Source organism: Rosa rugosa, chromosome 7 (genome assembly GCF_958449725.1).
Source record: "Rosa rugosa chromosome 7, drRosRugo1.1, whole genome shotgun sequence".
Classification (NCBI taxonomy): Eukaryota; Viridiplantae; Streptophyta; class Magnoliopsida; order Rosales; family Rosaceae; genus Rosa; species Rosa rugosa.
In genome coordinates this window covers 27200915-27219576 of record NC_084826.1, presented here as the reverse complement: position 1 = coordinate 27219576, position 18662 = coordinate 27200915, and the positions used below count along the sequence as shown (strand labels likewise).

Genomic DNA, 18662 nt, shown 5'->3' with positions numbered 1-18662 from the left:
ACTAGCTAGCTAGCTAGTTTATATGAGGAGTTAGTCTTCGTCTTCTGTTAAATTGAAGAAGTTGCAAATAGGAATGGGTACCTATCGACTACCTACTGTAATCGTATAAGACAAGAGACTCAGACTCTCGAGTCTTTTATCAAGTTTGAATTTGATGATCAGAGTTGAGAGAGATGATCTGATCCATCTAGGATGGAGTACTGGTCCATAATTAGTACATTAGTCAAAGCCAAACAAGAATTAAATTAGTTAATAATGAAAGCAAGGCGTAGACGTCGACTGTAGACTACAGGAGCAGTACATCTCTGGCATAATTTTCTTCCACTAGGTCTTAACCAGGTTACTTTTAATCCATGTAATTTTTCTATCTTGGATGATGAAAAGATAAAACGATGAGCAGCACAGCCGCGCGTTTTTCTGTTTCACGGCAGGAAAATGGCGTCACGTTAAGGGAAGCACGTAGGTGGCCTTTTTCCTTACAGATGGCTAAGGCCATATGAAGTAGGGGCGGGCTTACTAAACCAATAACAAAAAGAACCAAACAAGAAAGGGAACAAAAATTCGAATGATTTGGGTTTCACTTTCATCCTTAAAAAAAAAATTAAAGCAAAAATCGTAAAATAATATCGTTTTGATAGTCTTAGCTCAAACGACAATGCCTTGTAATTTAAAAGAAAAACTTTAAATTAAATATCTTGTTGTAAATAATTATGGCTAATATCATGTAAATAGATGGAGAGTCATATATGCCTTTCACTATAGATTAGTGATTGATAGGATTGTGAATAGGAGTAATTGACGTTGCTATTAAACGTTGCCTATTTGTATACATCATGTACTCCTATATAAACCCCCTCATGGTGAGATGAATAATACACACATTCTATTCTCTGTGTCCAAACTCTCTCTCTCTCTCTCAAAAACTTTTCTGTTTTACAACACGTTATCAGCACGACGCTCTAACCAGCTCAGCCCTAGCCAGGAAAAAAACCCGCCCCCTGCTGCAGCCTGTTTGAACGCCCCGAAACCTCTTGATCAGGACCTCAGTTCAAAATCTTTCCTTCATCAAAGTTGTTCATCTCTGCCTCTTCTATCTGCCCTCCAAATTTCAGCCCTATTGGAGTCGTTTTGAGACCTGTACACCATTCGAAGTGGGAGATGTTCAGAAGAGGCGAATAGCTCTTGGATTGGCTGAGAAGACAACCTTCTCAGTTCTGCACATATAAACTGAAGATTCATCCGCTCTTCATCAAGTAATGTTTTCCAACATCGACTTTTATATTCATGCTTATTGAGCCTATTGATTGAACATGAAAAATCCTCCATGATGCATGAACCCTAAATTCTGATTGTTTTATTTGGAATATATATATCTGTTCATGTTTTGGATTGTTTGATTGGAAAAGAAAAGAGAAAAATTTATGGACTGCAACTATATATCTGTAGTACTTGGTCCAGTAGTACCAAATCAATATCAGTAACATCAATTCAACAAGAAAGAAAAAAAAACAGATTGTGCAGTTGCTGGGATTCGAACCTAGCTAAAATAGGTACCAACTCAACATGTTGTCCGCTGTACCACTATGGCAAGTTAGTATGTGTTAACACTATTTAGTATTAATTCTGCCAGAAGCAGATTTGAGGCCAATTAATTGGTGATTGATCAACCCGTGATTTGATTTTGATTGATTTTATCCAAAGCAATTACCATAGTAATTTATGCTCATTACCACAATCACTTCATTATCACATTGAGACAATTCTGAATTATTGCGTGAATTATGATAGAAGAATTATGGGCTTAATTTTTGGTTTCACAAATTTGAATTATGTCATTATAATTCCTTATGCTAGAAGCATTATGGGCTAAATTATTACGCGATTATTACATAAACATTATGCCAGAAGCATTTGCCCAATTTACCTATACGAAATGCCAGAAGCATTAATGGGATTTGAACCCAATTCCTCAGGTACTTAATGAACCAGAAGTTCATACATAAATATTGAACCAGAAGTTCACACGTATCGAACCCGTAGTTTCGATAACATTGAAAGGTTATGAATCTTTCCAAGTAGGCGCACCCAATTCGATGCGATGTCTAGGCAAGATACAATGAGGTTGTGTACTTAAGAGAGCCTCGCTCCACCCAAACCTCATACTCTTACCTGGTCGTATTTAATTGGAGTTACCAAAAGGGTTGAGCAATAACTTTTCATTCCTTGGCAGACCAGCTTGAGCCCAGCAGGCCCACTCTCCCTCTGCGGGACCTAGCAGCCCAGCAGGCCTCACACACCATTTGAATTACGCATAAAAGGCCGGGTCACAAGCCCGCAGACTAAGCCCGATAGGCTTCACTATCAAGCCCACTCCTTTGGTCCAGCAGAATCAAATAAAAGGAAAAATGATTTGATATTGTAAATAGATTCACCATATTTAAATATGTGTAATTAATTGCAAGAAGCATTTATTCACATAATTGTGTGATAATTAATATGTTATATTACTAGCATGCAATTAATATCTCAATTGATTTGTGATTTTTATTTATCCAATTTGTGAGATTATTTCAATTTGCTCAATTCAATATTATTGTGTTACTTGTCTAAATTTTCGCACTAGAATATATGTGTAGAAAATGCAGGTACCTAATGAACTAGAAGTTCTAAATGAACCAGTAGTTCATACATATATCGAACTTGTAGTTTCGATAATGCCGTTTAAGAAACTTGAAGTTTCCTTCATAAATTCACCACACACGATAAAACCAGTAGATTTTACATGTCTAATCCGATTTTTCATACCATGTTATAGAACCTGAAGTTCTCATTACTTGCTTATGGATGATATTACCCAAAGCACTAATATTATTTGTTCATTTCCTGTAAGAAATGTCAAATCTCAACATGTTTGACTTTGTTGCTTTGGAGGTCTCCAGAAGAAACTATCTAAAGTGAACTCAAGATGTGAAAATTCATCTGATTGCAAAGAAGATGAGATCAACAATCAATGCTAACAATGTCGTCATTGAGGCTTTTAATATGAGTGCCATAATTTTCAAAGGAAACATATGGAGAAAACACTCCAAGTTGAGTATCCGATGAAGAGGATACACAGACTCTTTGGGTCGCTCTAGAAGAGCACTTTCACCATCAGATGACCATTCTCTTGCTTGAAGCAAGACATGATTGGCAGAACGAAATTCGCCCATATGGCCGTCTGCCACTTGGCCAAAGCCCAAGAGGCCATGTAATCAGGCTCCACGTGGGCCTTGTAGGAACCATGATGCCATAACTCAGCAAGCCCGAGTTGAAAGGAACACTGGTCCGGCCCGCTGCCATTAGAATCAGCATGATCTTTGTTATCAATGTGGAGGAATTGACTGCTGGTCCCGCACCTGTTGTGCGATAGCCTAAGCAATAGATGAGTATTACGCCGGTTGCGGAACTCGAAATACCAACTTTATTAAAGGGTCATTTTCTATCGATTCCACACTAGAGATCACGGATTTTCAGGCAGTTACTGAACATACCGAGGATTAGAACTCGAAGACATGGGTATAATTGGCCCCTTGTGCCATATCTATTTCATCTTAATGAATAAAACATCTTCGGATTTTGGTGATTTATGTTTTCAATTATTTTGGATTATAGAAATGTGGTTATGTTCAAATATATTTAATTCAATAAACTTATTCATACATGTGATCCATTGAATCAAATTTATGAATAGGCATGTCTTGTGGGGAAGTTTGTTGTCTGGTTAAAAGTGCTAGTACGCACACCATACTCCCAGATCGGAGATATTTTTCAAACTTATTGTCTATTCATACCTCTGTGACAACCGTATCAGGCCAATCCAACCTGATACAGGGTTATGGCAAAACCCACTGTATGTTGTCCAATGGTACTGAACCTACCATTAATGAGACATTATATTCTCCACATTCCAGAAGAGCGTTATTGAGTATTAAGGATATTCGAACCAACGGTTATCACACTGAAACCACTGAGAAAAATGAGTGTAATATCTTTGCATAACCTCCAAAGTGTGTGGCCAGAAGCGTACATTGGAGAAATTGGAATCTGTTAGCTAGAAGCTAACTAATTCAAGCAACTACTTGCTATGGCATGACCGTTTGGGACACCCAGGTCAAAGTATGATGCATCGTATCCTCAATTCATCGCAGGTGCATCCCCTTCTGAATAAGGGTCTTGTATATAATGACACGCTATGCCATACTAGACCATCATATGCAAAGACTAGTACATACACCACCATTTTTCTGCACAGAATGCAAGGGAAATTTGTGGACATATATATCCAACCACCATGTGGACCAGTTAAATATTAATGGTTTTGGTTGATGTATCGACAAAGTGATCACATGTTACACTATTGTCCACAAGAAAACGCTGCTTTTGCTAAAATCTCACCCAGATCATGAAATTGAGGGTTCACCACTCGGATTATCCCACAAAGTCCATAAGACTTGATAATACCGGAGAGTTTACATCGAAGTCTTTCGATGATTATTGCATATCCCTTGGGATTGATGCTGAACATATAGTTCCCTATGTTCACACCCAAGATGGTCTCGCACATAGAATCTTGGTAATGCGCACCAAGCTTCTAGTTTTTGCGTGGGGCTATGCAATCTTGCATGCAGCTATGTTGGTCCCGTTGAGGCCCACTGCTACCCAACCTTACTCCACGTTACAGTTGGTGACTGGGTAAGAACCTGATGTTTCGCACTTACGCGCATTTGGGTTTGCAGTCCGCGTGCCAATTGTGCCGTCACAACGTACAAAATTGGGTCCTCAACAAAGGATGGGCGTGTATGTCGATTATGAATCCCATCCATTATGTGCTCTTTAGAGCCCTTGACAGGCGATCTCTTTACCGCTAGATTTGCGGATTGTCACTTTGATGAGACAGTCTTCCCGCCGTTAGGGGGAGATAAGAACGTCACCGTTCCTGATGAACGGCGTGAATTAACATGGAATGTCCCCACAATGTCTCATCTTGATCCCCAAACCGCATGAAAATACTGAAGTGCAGACAATTCTAGATCTATAGAGACACTTTCTCTGATCTAGCTAAAGTGACGAGATCACATATACCTGCTGCAAATGTGCCTGCAAGGATAGATGTCCCTGTAGGACGCGTCGCCCCAGATGGACGAGGTACAACCATGGCGGCTAACCAGTCACATGTCCCTGCCCAGAAGCAAGGTAGACCACTAGGTTCGAAGGATTCTTATCCCCGGAAGAAGGTAAAACTGGCACCAACGAATCCACTAGACATTGCGATCTCAACTGATCCATCTCACGAGACAATTCCGGATTATGGGTCTGTCCTAGAAGAGACGATGTTGGGGGACGCTCCAACGTCTGAACCCACTCCCGAGAATAGAGAAATCTCGGTAAATTATGCATGCTTAAGTGAGATCTGGAATCGGAATGAGATTATCATCGATGATATATTTGTATTCGCAGTAGCTACCGAAATTATAAATAGCGATGACATCGAACCTCGCTCCGTTGATGAATATCAACGAAGAGACGACTGGCCAAAAAGGAAATAAGCAATGCAGGTCAAATTAGATTCCTTGACAAAGAGAAAGGTGTTTGGACCTGTTGTTCCTACACCTCCCCATGTTAAACCCGTAGAATTTAAATGGGTATGTGTAAGGAAGCGTAATGAGAAAAACGAGATTGTGATACACAAGGCTCGTCTAGTGGCGCAAGGATTTTCTCAAACGCCCTGTGATTGATTACAAGGAGACGTATTCTCCCGTAATGGACGTCATAACGTTCCACTACCTTTCCAGTTTGGTAGTTTCCGAAAAACTGAATATGCAGCTTATGAATATGGTCACAGCTTATGAATATGGTCACAGCTTATCTCTATGGAGATCACGATACAGAGATATACATAAAAGTTCCTGAAGGACTTAATATACCCGATGCAAATAGTTCTAGACCACGGAACACGCTCTCCATTAGTTTTGAGGCGTTCACTTTATTGAAACAATCTAGACGGAGGTGGTATAACCGTCTAAGTGAATATTTGATCGGGATGGGATATGTAAAACTATGCCCATGCGTGTTTAATAAGGAAACAAGTTCCTAGTTTGCAATTATGATGGTCTATGTCAATGACATAAATTTGACTGATACTCTTGAAGAAATCAAGGAAACCGCAAAACACCTGAAGTCAGAATTTGAGATGAAAGGCCTTGGGAAACAAATTATTGTCTCGACCTGAAGTCTGAGGACAGTGCAGATGAAATTTTGGTCCATCGACCAAATTACATCCAGAAGATGTTAAGATTCTTTAATGAGGATAAAAGCAAGCACACCCATGGTCGTCCGAAGTCTAGAGAGAACTGTATTGTCCTGCAGATGATAACGAAGAGATATTGGTGCCAGAAGTCCCATATCTAAGTGCAATAGGCGCATTATTGTACTTGGCTCAATGCCCTAGATAGGACATCTCATTTGATGTGAACTTGTTAGCTAGATATAGCTATGCGCCAACACGCCGCCACTGAAATGGCATAAAAGACAATTTTCACTACCTTAGAGGTACGACAGATATGGGCTTGTTCTATCCCTACGCATCAAGGAATGGATCAAACCCCCTTGATCCTCAGAATGATGCTTGCCTTGTTGGATATGCTGATATAGACTATCTATTAGACCCGCACAAGGCACGTTCCCAAACTGGTTATGTCTTTACCATTGGGAATATTGCAATTTCTTGGAGGTCTACGAAATAGACACTTGTTGCTACCTCTTCGAATCATGCTGAGATTCTAGCTCTTCACGAAGCAGTACGTGAATGTATATGGTTGAGAGCCATCACAAAGCATGTTCGAAGCACATGTGGACTGTATTCCACTACTGATGAACCAACCATTATCCACGAAGATAATGCTGCTTGTATTGAGAAAATGAAGACGGGTTTCATCAAAGGAGACAACACCAAACATATTGCACCGAAGTTCTTCTTCAATCAGCAACAACAGGAGCATCAGAAGATTGAAGTCAAGCAGATTCGATCTGAAGATAATCGTGCAGACCTCTTTACCAAGCCACTACCAAAGTCTACATTCCAGAAGCATGTTCAAGGTATTGGTCTGCGTAAACTATCTGAATTACCTAACATGTAATTTTCAGGGGGAGTCGAAATCAGGGGGAGTATCCCGAAGCATACACACTTGACCATCGTGTACTCTTTTTGTCCTTCGTCCAGGGTTATTTTGTCCCACTGGGTTTTATTACCTGGCAAGGTTTTAACAAGGCACATCTTTAGCATGGTCACCCCACTTATACTACATCTTGAAGATGCTTTGATTCGACATATAAATGCATTTGCTCATCTTTTCCCTTCGACCACGGGTTTCTCCCACTGGGTTTACCGGGCAAGGTTTTGGTGTAGCAACTCTAATGCATACCTCTCGTAGACATACTATCTACTTATGATGCTGATAAGAAGACTTCACCTATCTCTGTTGTGATACGACTACTCCACATTCACGCGCGTTGTGCTCTTTTTCTCCTTCGACCAAGGTTGTTTTTTCCCACAGGGTTTTTATTACTTGGCAAGGTTTTTGACGAGGCAACTTAGAAGCGCCCAGCCTAGGCAACACTATTGACATGAAATATCCAAGGGGGAGTGTTGTAAATAATTATGGCTAATACCATGTAAATAGATGGAGAGTCATATATGCCTTTCACTATAGATTAGTGATTGATAGGATTGTGAATAGGAGTAATTGACGTTGCTATTAAACGTTGCCTATTTGTATACATCATGTACTCCTATATAAACCACCTCATGGTGAGATGAATAATACACACATTCTATTCTCTGTGTCCAAACTCTCTCTCTCTCTCAAAAACTTTTCTGTTTTACAACATATCTTATCGATATTCATAGTATTTTTTTATTTCAAGAAGGATGTTCAGACTTTAAAAAACGATTAGTACTGTTGTACGAAAAGAAATTGTCATACCTACTCTAAGTGACCTTCATCGATATATAGAAATACTACACAGTATTGATCCACAATGCTAGATTAGGATGTAAACAGCACCAAAAACATTATAAAGGAAAAACACAGACAACAATTTTGTTTTCCATGTGAAGTATAACTACAAAGTCAATGGTTATATTTTAGGTTTTCGATCATTAGAAATTAAAATCTCCTGTGCTCTTAATTTTCCATTCTTTCTACTTGTCCCATGCATGCATATAATTTTGGAAAACAAATCTGAATGTCTCTGATGATATCACGTTCTCTACATTCTTAACCGACCTTGTTTTTATCTTCTTATGCAAGTCATGATCATCGACCAATAATAAGCAACGTCGTCCAAGTAAAAGAAAGCGGCGGGGACTGGATTTAGCTACCACGTACGTGCGTCTCACGGTCAACAGCTATCTAACTTCCCAAGAAACCCTAGCAACGTACTGTTCTAGCCTCTAGAATATTTGACAAATTAACAAACAGACGGTTTGGGGCAGTTGGATTTTTTTTTTTGCGTCATCTTGATGGAATTTAGACGTAGGAACCTTCATGGTTGAAGCCGCCATATCAGGTAGCATAGAATTTTTCTATTGAAAATTTTATGCACATATTGGATTTGCAATTGTTCCGTAAAATTTTGAAAATATCCCTCACTAGCTCGATCACCGCTGCAATTGTCTCAAGAAATTTCAAAAATATTCCACACTCACTCTTTGATTGGCCTGCCATACCACACACGGAACGGTAACCATACTGAAGAATTTACTTCTTTTTTTCAAGCTTCAAGCTTTAAATCATGATTTAGTCAATTTTGAAATCTTGGTACTAGTTTGTCCGATTGCAATTTATTCGAGTACTGCTGGTGATAATACTAAAATATTACCTGATTTGACCTAAAATTGAGGATTGTATAAAAAATCTATGACGAAACTAACAAGAAATTTAAAACCTGGGCAAGGTTATGACAAGGACATCCATTCCCTTATTTAATTTGTGTCAAAGACATTTTTTTTATAAGAAAAACTAGAAAAGAAAAAAGAAAACAATGTTAAATATAAGAGCTTCTAAGGCAATCCGACCCATAGCGGTCGAAATTAATAACATATAGAGCACTAAAAGAAAGACTATCGCAATTTTGAAATCTTGGTACAAGTTTGTCCGGTCGCAATTTATTCGAGTACTACTGGTGATAGTACTAAAATATTACATGATTTGACCGAAAATTCAAGATTGTATAAAAAATCTATGGCGAAACTAATAAGAAATTTCAAACCAAGGCAAGCTTATGTCAAGGACATCCATTCCCTTATTTAATTTGTGTCAAAAACATTTTTTTTATAAGACAAACTAGAAAAGAAAAAAGAAAACAATTTCTTTTTTCCAAGCTTCTTTACCAAGTTCTTTCTTAATTTACTCATGTTTTTAGAGAGTCTAATTCAGTTGCACATATGTTAGCTAAGTTGGCTCTTAATTCTAGTCTAGATTTATCTTGGAGTGGTCAGATTCCCTCTAGTATCAGCAACTATGTTGCTAACCATTGTATGACTTGATTTCATTAATAAAAAGCTTGACGTCTTCCCTCAAAAAAAAAATTTAATAGAAGAGTCTCTAAGGCAACCCGACCCAAAACAGTCGAAATTAATAACATTTAGTGCACTAAAAGAAAAACTATCGTGTTTAAGACATTTTTGCTTTTCTGAAATGAGCGAAGACTGGTGCTGCAATGGGAGTCTCCTTTGATATCATTGATCATTTCTTTGCTGACGATGTCTATGCGTAATTGCGTATAGACTACAGGATGACTCTCTAAATTGTTCAGTCCTATACGGAATCTAATCTTAACAGTTAAATTGGTAGTGATGCGAGGAAACACTATTCAAATCAGTAGCTCAAGCAAAAACGACTCGCAATGAGGGCACTACAAATTTGTGATGAGCTAAATTCTACGATGGCATGTTGAAAAAGCATGTTCATTGTGGATCAAAGAATTAAGGCTAACTTGACCTAAATTTTAAGGGGCAACACAAACACACCTCTTGCGATTCAAAATCACTACAATGGGGATATTTATCTTCACATAGTAATGTGCGAATATCAACAGCTATAACCAAATATGATTGTCAGAAAATTGCACATTGTGCAATTACTCTTATCAAAACCAAAAAAACAAACCATAGAACACAAAAGAGGAACTGAACTCTTTGTTACAGTACATGTAGGTTGGTGTTTTTTGCTGTCTTTGCATATGTAGTGCGAAATAAAGACCAGATCAAACACTACACCCTGACAAAATTTGTATTACGAATTTACGATACAAACATATTTCTTACTCTCTACTTCTTTTAGTCCCTCATGCTGCCACTGTCCTCATCATCTTCATACTCTCTTAATTGGAGGTTATCCATGTCGGCAAGCAACTCATCAAAGGGCACAGAAGGTGCATCTTCCCCATCGGTCACAGATGCCATCTCTGATGGCTGGAATCCTTCATCACGGTACAAATCAATATTGAACCTGATGTCAGGATTCTCTTCCAGATCTTTCAAGAACTGTTCATACTCTGAGGCCTCCTTTTCTAGCGCGCCTCTACCTTTAGCATCCACTTCCATGGCTAGGGATTTAAGCTTCCATGCACGAGGCTTTGCACGCTTCTTCAGGCGCTTTTCTTCATAGCTCTTCTTTATCAAAATTACATCTGGAATGACTAGACCCTTATACTTGTCTAGTTCCTCGTCATTACTGTTTGCCCCATATAAGTCATAACTAAGAGCATAATCCCCAGGGTTTAAAAGATAGCCTATATGTGTTTTTATGTTGAAAATACTCAAAATACTGAAAATAGTGTCATTCTTCCCAAAAGCAGACACACGGGCAACTTGTCCATCAGCTAAAGAATACCTTGTGCCACCAATTAACATTAACTTCGGATGAAACCATCTCTACATCGAGCACTATATACTCCACTAACTCCCGAGCCGGATGTAGAGACTTAAAGGTTGACCTCCAATATTGATCAGCATCCAAGAAACAATGCCTCAAGGTCAAAGGATCAAGCAAAGCAATGCTGTTTGTCACTTTTGTGCAAATCACTAGAGGACCAAGATTCCCAAAACTAGATCTAACCTTGGGTGGCAGACAGATCAAATCCTCACGGCAAATGGGGGAGATTTCAACTGAGAATGTATACTTGTAATGATAAGTATTACTTTTAGAATTCTGGGAAACAAGCTGTTTGTCATTACGACTCCTTACTGGAGCAACTTTACCCACAAACTCCACAAATTTCACACCATGACTCCGGTTTGAGAAAAAGAAATCGATACCTTGGTCCATCTGCGTAATCTTTATGGCACTGGCAGCAGCACCATGCTTCAGAATCAGCTGCTCGAGATAGAAAAATGTGCGTCTGTGAGAAACATGCTGGCGGAGCTGTACAGCTGCAACCCACTGGTCAGGGTTGGCTTGGACTCTTGCACAAGACTCACACATATGTTCTTGCTGAACATACTCAACAGTATACGATTGCTCAAGTATTGCTCCATTAAGAACCTGCTTCTGAAGAACCAACTAAACCTTGATCCTCTTGGAGTGAGGTTCAGTCCAAATAAATTCGGCATGAACCAACCTAATTTTATTCAAGTTCTTCAGTCTCTTCACACAGAAAGTTAGCAGCTCCTTCGATTCTAGTTGGGATTTAATCCAAGTTCTCGGAGGCTACAGGTAGGTATCACATTCGGGGCAATGCACAATAGTCACATGCTTCTGCAAACCTTCGGTAATGTCAACTTCAGAGCGCAAACACTTGACGCACATATTGGCAGCATTTGGTGCCATGGGAATACCACATTTGCAACACAGTACGCTGCCGACAGTTTGAGGAACCGTAAACATACCCGTATCTATTTCCATTGCTGTTGAACGAAACACACAAAAAGAACTGTTAGTGTTTATTTTAAAGTGCCTCTGCCAAGTCAGAATGCCAGGAGAGGTCGAAAATATCTGGAGCAAAAGTATGAACTAAAACCCCTGCATACATTTCTCCTGTCTTGTTTTTTCTTTGCCGAAGAAATATTTGACTAAATTAACTAGAGATTCCAAACCTCGAACACTCACACAACGACGGTAAAGGCAACTCATACATCAAACTCATAACACTAGGATTTCACGGAGAAAAACGCAATTGGGTTGTAGCTACAACTACCATCAACACAAATATTTTTCAACTGAAAGTGAAAACAAATCAAAAGATTAGAACAATAGCAGCTGAAAGTTCTTAATAAACCCAAAAAAGATATAGGAATCAAAATTAACACCAAATACAGAAACCGAAATAAACCCAACAGTGATCATATCAAAAGCAATCCCCAAGTACTGTAATATGAGACGAGAAACAGGAAAATGGAAAGTGGACATACCGAAAATGATGTAGGACGAGAATGGGTCTGGTTTAGCCGGAAAATTAGAAAAATAAAGAAGCGGCGTGGAATTAAGAAGAGTGATTGGAAAATAGGTAATTCACGCATAATGAGGTTACTAGCCGCTGCAATATCCAAGAAAATTTGGTTTTGGACTTTTCAGGTTTCTCGTGTGAAAAGTCAGGTTTTGATTTTAAATCAGATTTGACTAACTTTTGGCCAGAATGTCCGTTTGAGACGCGTGATACCTTTCCAGAATAGGAACGACGAGATCTTCAAGACTCACTTTAGTGTTTATTTTGGATTTGTTTTGTTTTAATCCGTGGGCTTTAGGGTTTCATTGTTAGTCGCCCTAGGGTTTCTTTTCCCATATATAAGCAACCTTCAATGGCTGCAGAACCTATCTTTTATCATATTATCAATCAAAATTGAGAGTTTTCTCTTTTATCTCTGGTGGACTCCAGAATCTTTATTTTAGGTTTATTGCTTGTAAACCTAGGGTTACTTCCGACTGCGTCAGGTGGTATCAAAGCAGGTCTTTCCTGTCTCTCTTATTTACCTCGATTATCCATGGGTGACGAATGTACTACCCCAGTTACAAGAGCGGATTTGGATGCCCTTACCGCTCAAATGATTGCTCAGATGACCGCTGCCGTGAACGCTCAAATGGCAGCCATGAACGCTCAAATGACAGAAATTCGTGGGTTGTTGGAGGGAACGAACAACAACACCAACTATAACCGAGGCGGAGAAGGACAACGTGGTGATGGAGGTGATATTAATTATGATTCCAAGGATCTCATAACCAACGCTGGTATTCCTTACTTCTCTGGTCACATGAGTGTGGAGGATTTTCTGGATTGGCAGGTTGAAGTAGATAGATTCTCTGGTGGACCCCAGGTTTTGATACCACCTGACGCAGTCGGAAGTAACCCTAGGTTTACAAGCAATAAACCTAAAATAAAGATTCTGGAGTCCACCAGAGATAAAAGAGAAAACTCTTAATTTTGATTGATAATATGATAAAAGATAGGTTCTGCAGCCGTTGAAGGTTGTTTATATATGGGAAAGAAACCCTAGGGCGACTAACAATGAAACCCTAAAGCCCACGGATTAAAACAAAACAAATCCAAAATAAACTAGAAAACCTAAAATAAAAAGAATGTAAAACTAGCCTAAAAATATTAAATCACGAATCGGATAATTAAGACGATACATTTTGGCCTAAATCTGATAGGGCTCACTATAGTGAGTCTTGAAGATCTCGTCGTTCCCATTCTGGAAAGGTATCATGCGTCTCAAACGGACATTCTGGCCAAAAGTTAGTCAAATCTGATTTAAAATCAAAACCTTACTTTTCACACGAGAAACCTGAAAAGTCCAAAACCAAATTTTCTTGGATATTGCAGCGACTAGTAACCTCATTATGCGTGAATTACCTATTTTCCAATCACTCTTAATTCCACGCCGCTTATTTATTTTTCTAATTTTCCGGCTAAACCAGGCCCATTCTCGTCCTACATCAGAAAAGAGGCGAAGAGGTGTTGCCGGGTGCGGCTGGAGTGGACGAAGAATTGAAAGAGAACAAATGGTTTAAGTCATCGACCGGTCGACAACGGTGTTTGACTGGTCCACGTTGCTGGTTTCTAAAATCAACTGATCAAAACTAGGGACGTCAACTGATCTATGATTCTACTGGACTTTTCCAGCTCTATGATCGACTGGTCAATTCGAACACTTTGACCAATCAAATCCTGGACCTTAGTAGATTCTTCTTCAGTGCTCCACCAACAAACATCTCTTCAAAATATTCATTCTCCCCATGAAGATAAGTGTTGGTGAGGCAAAAAATAACACATGTCTTCATTGAAAGTCACATCCATAGTGACATAGAACTTCGTGTAGGTGGGTGATAGCAATTATAGCCCTCCTAATGAGAGCCATAACCCACAAACAGACACTTCAGGGCCTGGACATCCAACTTTGACCTCTGATTTTTAGGTATGTGGACAAAGGCAACAGATCTAAAGACACCGGTTGAAAGCTTATGGAATGATGAGATAGTGACATGGATAGACATGACTTCAAATGGAATATGGCCCTGAAGGACACTAAAAGGGAGACGGATAATATCATGTGAGGCAATTTGAACTGCTTCATCCCACAAATACTTAGGCATATTGGCACCAAAAAATAATGATCATGCTATGTCTAATTGTTCGCTCAAAAATTGTCTCGGCCGCGTGTCACTAGGCCGAGGGCTTCTTTGGCTTACACGTGTCCTTCTGGAGTGGTGACGTGTGCGCGGGCGTGCCAACTCGCGGCTGGTGGGCCAAGCGAGGTTTTGTTATAGATTGTAGGTCTTGCGCCGATCTGACTTTTGATCAGTTGATTGTGGGCCGAGGAAGGATCAATCTCGGCCGCGGGGTTCTCTCTGCCTTGAATGCAAGGACTTTAGCACAGATCGGCCTTATCTGGCCGCAGTGCTGTGTAACTCGGTGATTGATTCTTTTTGTGATTTTGTATTTATGAGCGCAAGAATGTAAATAATGCAAAGTAGAAGTGCAGCAAATAAAAATAAACAACAAGAATATAAACCGCGGGAAATAAAGTGCAGACAAGTAACAAGCAAAAAGATAAATTGCTGGAATGTAAAGAACGACAAAGTAAAGTGCAGGAAAGATAAGTACCGGTAAAATAAAAGCAATCAGATAAACGCGTGAAGATTGATAAGTGTTGCAGAAATATTGAAATGTATTGAGATAAAATTTGAGTAATCGCGTAGAGCGTTTGGTCGAGGACCTTTAACAAAGATGTCTACGGCCCCTTTTATAGTACAAAATAAAGATAACAAAACTAATACGTACAATCTCAGCCTTAATTGTTGAGACTGGATTGATTACAAATTGAATTCTAAGAATAAAATTCCTTTGATGTGCATAACTGACAATCAGCCATCATGACTCTTCAATGATTATTTTGTAACAGCCACACTTAGTGCTGTAACGTAGAAGTTGGCATTTATCTGCTCATAATGTCATGCTATCAGTGTCTCTGACGGGTTTTGGATAGGACTTTCTCAGCCACAAGTAAACCAGAAATCGACTCATGTGAGCCGGACCTCGGCTGAGGTGAAGCGAGTCGGACCTCGGCTGAAGTGAGCCGGGCCTCGGCTGAGGTGAAGTGAGCCTGAAGTGAGCCGAGCCTCAGCTGAGGTGAAGTGAGCCGAACCTCGGCTGAAGTGAGCCGGGCCTCGGCTGAGGTGAAGGGAGCCGGACCTCGGCTGAGGTGAAGTGAGCCGGACCTCAGCTGAAGTGAGCCGGGCCTCGGCTAAATATTTATTATATCACGGCTCACTATGACCCAGGCCTGCTTCATGTGCGACCTGGCTTAATGTCACATAGGCCTTGCCAAATTTAGGTTCAAACACTAATAAATGATGATTTTTGTGTTCTAACCTGGGTAGCTCTGAGGATGTGCAGCTGGTGCGGTCGCACAAGGCCTCTGATTTCAGAGGCCCCCCAATTTCGAATATATAACATTGCGAACATATATTTATCTTAATTAACATATACTAACATATGTATATGCGCCTCTGTGGTACAATTGGTAAAGTGCGGAGCGTAGATCTTCCTTGCCCTAGGTTCGTTTCTCTCCATCTTCATTTAAAATTTCATTTTACCTCCCTGATCTTTAGACCCTAAATCATTTGTGTCCCTGCACTTTTAATTTCATCACGCGTGCCCTTGTACTCACCCATTTCAATCAATCTTGTCTAATCCTTGACTTTTTTGCCAACTATTGTGTGATGTATTTTGAAATTGTAGTCACATACGATATAATTTTGCATGCCACATTAGTGAATCGTCATCTTCCAAGGAAGCCCATTAGAGCCACATTTTCAATTTACAAAATACTTAACAAAAAAATGAATTATTGGACATGATTGATAAATTGGAGAGCATAGGGGTACATGTGGTGAAATTAAAAGTGTAGGGCTACAACTTATTTACATTTAAATGTTACGGAGGTAAAATAAAATTAGCTTAAGTCTGTTACATATCCATAACCATCCCTTTCTTTTTTTCTTTTCTATCTTTTTTTTTTTAGTAGGTCGTGTGTTTTTGGTAAGTCCATCTTCCTTTCCCTTTTTTTTTGTCTTATTTAGTAGATCAATCTCACTTTCCTTTTTTTTAGGTAGGTTATAGTTCTTTTTTAAGCAAATTACCATTATGTACAATTTCAGCACATATATTACCATTAGCAGGCCTTTTATTTTTCAAATCCCTTGCAGTACTATTGTTGATCCATGCGCAGGCCTTAAGCCCATGCGGCCTTTTCCTTCCACTTTTGAATTGGTTTCTATTAACGTGTAAATTACCAAACTGACCTTTGCAGAGTTAGTGTGATTTAACATTACTGACCTTCAATATCATTCTGAAGGATACTTCATTCTTATCTTTGTTCTTTTCTTTGATTGTATTGTTTCTCTCTAGAGTTCAATTTATTGGCTAATAAGGCATTCTACATCTACATATACTGAATAGTTGAATGTGTCAATAAGCTCAGTTTTCTTTGCTCATAAATCAATCTCTTCCTACCCATTACATGAAATAGAGAATTGATCAGTAACCAAGTGTTTCCAGCTTGAGCTAAGAAAACTGATAGATATAAGTAGAAAAATAGGATATACAAGCTCAAAATTTGATCATGATAAGCAATGTTCAACTTAAAGTCATATAACTTTAAACACTCATCTAATAGAGCTGAACATATAATCCCCAAAATTTCTTCAGCTTTCCCTAATCTTCTTTCCGATTGTTGTTCTATAGGAGTCTAAGATAGCCCAGAATGCATGCGAATTGCATTTATATTATATGTAATTTGGTCTATACACTCTTGTCTTCTTGAATTCCTTTCAGTTGTTGTGTCCTCTTCTCTAATTGTAGCAACCTTTCTCTTTGGTCTTTCGTTTGAGTACTTGTTGCTCCTTCCACAAGTGCTTTCCTCTTAGGGCTGGGCACGGTCCCAGACCGGCACCCTTTTTCCAGGGACCGGGACCGGACCAGCAGAGTTGAGTTCGGGCGGGGCGCAAACATGACGGACACAGGGACCGGCCTCAACCCGGACCGCGACAAAACTGGCCGGTTTCTCCGGGCTTTCGGTTTGCCGACGAAGACGAAGTTGTCTAGCTGGAGGACGCTGGCCATCCAACACCCTGAGTTCAAGATCACAAAAATCGTTTCTAAAATTTTCTAAATTTTACACAAATTAAGTACCTAGATGTTCAATATCATCAAACAATGATCGAACCCAAAATTCCAACATCGAGTAGTATGACATCAGTCGAGACGGCGAGCTCATCACCTCCAGAAGCAGACCTTCGACTTGGAAGCTGGTTTTGGAAATTGAGAAACTGGGGACGGAGAGAGAGAAAAGGTTGTGGCTTTGATAGGGTTGCTGCGCTAGGAAGAGCAGCCATTAATCTAAACCTCTAGATCTAGCAGGAGAAGCGAGCTCTAGGGGCCCAGATCCCCGACATGTCTCCGGCGATGCGGATCCACTTCGTCGGCGTCGTTAGAAGCGTGGCTAATGTGGAGGAGATCAAGATGCATTGGGGAAAGAAGCCGCTGTGCACTGGAACTGAGTAGAGGAACTAGTGGGGAGGAGGAGGAAGTGAGGAACTGAGGGAGAGGGTTCCTCATCACTGAGGCAAGAGGAAGATGAGGAAGAAGAAAGAGAAAAAGAAGTACTCGGGCCCATAGATAATAAATTATAGATATTTGATATTTTAATGACACATAATAAAATATATATATATATATATATATATATATATATATATATATATATATATTTATATATACATATTTGATATTTTAATGAAGTATTCGGGCCCAACGGGCTTTTATATATTTCAAAATCTAGAACCGGGACCGGCCCGAAATTTATAGATATGGGCCCGGGCCCGTAAAAACTTACAAATTTTTTTTTAAAACCCGGACCGATCCAGACTGAATCAGCCGGGCCGGGCCGGTTATTCGGGCTTACGAGCTATTTTGCCCACCCCTATTTCCTCTTCCTCTTTGCCATTGCGATTAATCTATATATATGATATGCTAAAATATGGGTATTGACCCTCAGTAGAACATCTTTATGAAAAAATACTAACCGTCAGTAGCCTACTCATTAAATACTGACCCTCAGT

The 18662-nt window shown here is 39.6% G+C and overlaps 1 pseudogene; it reads right to left on the bottom strand.

Moving 5' to 3' along the window:
• Nucleotides 1–10351: 10351 nt before the first annotated feature.
• On the bottom strand, nucleotides 10352–11948 carry LOC133722518 (uncharacterized; annotated as a pseudogene).
• Between the last annotated feature and the right edge of the window lie 6714 nt (nucleotides 11949–18662).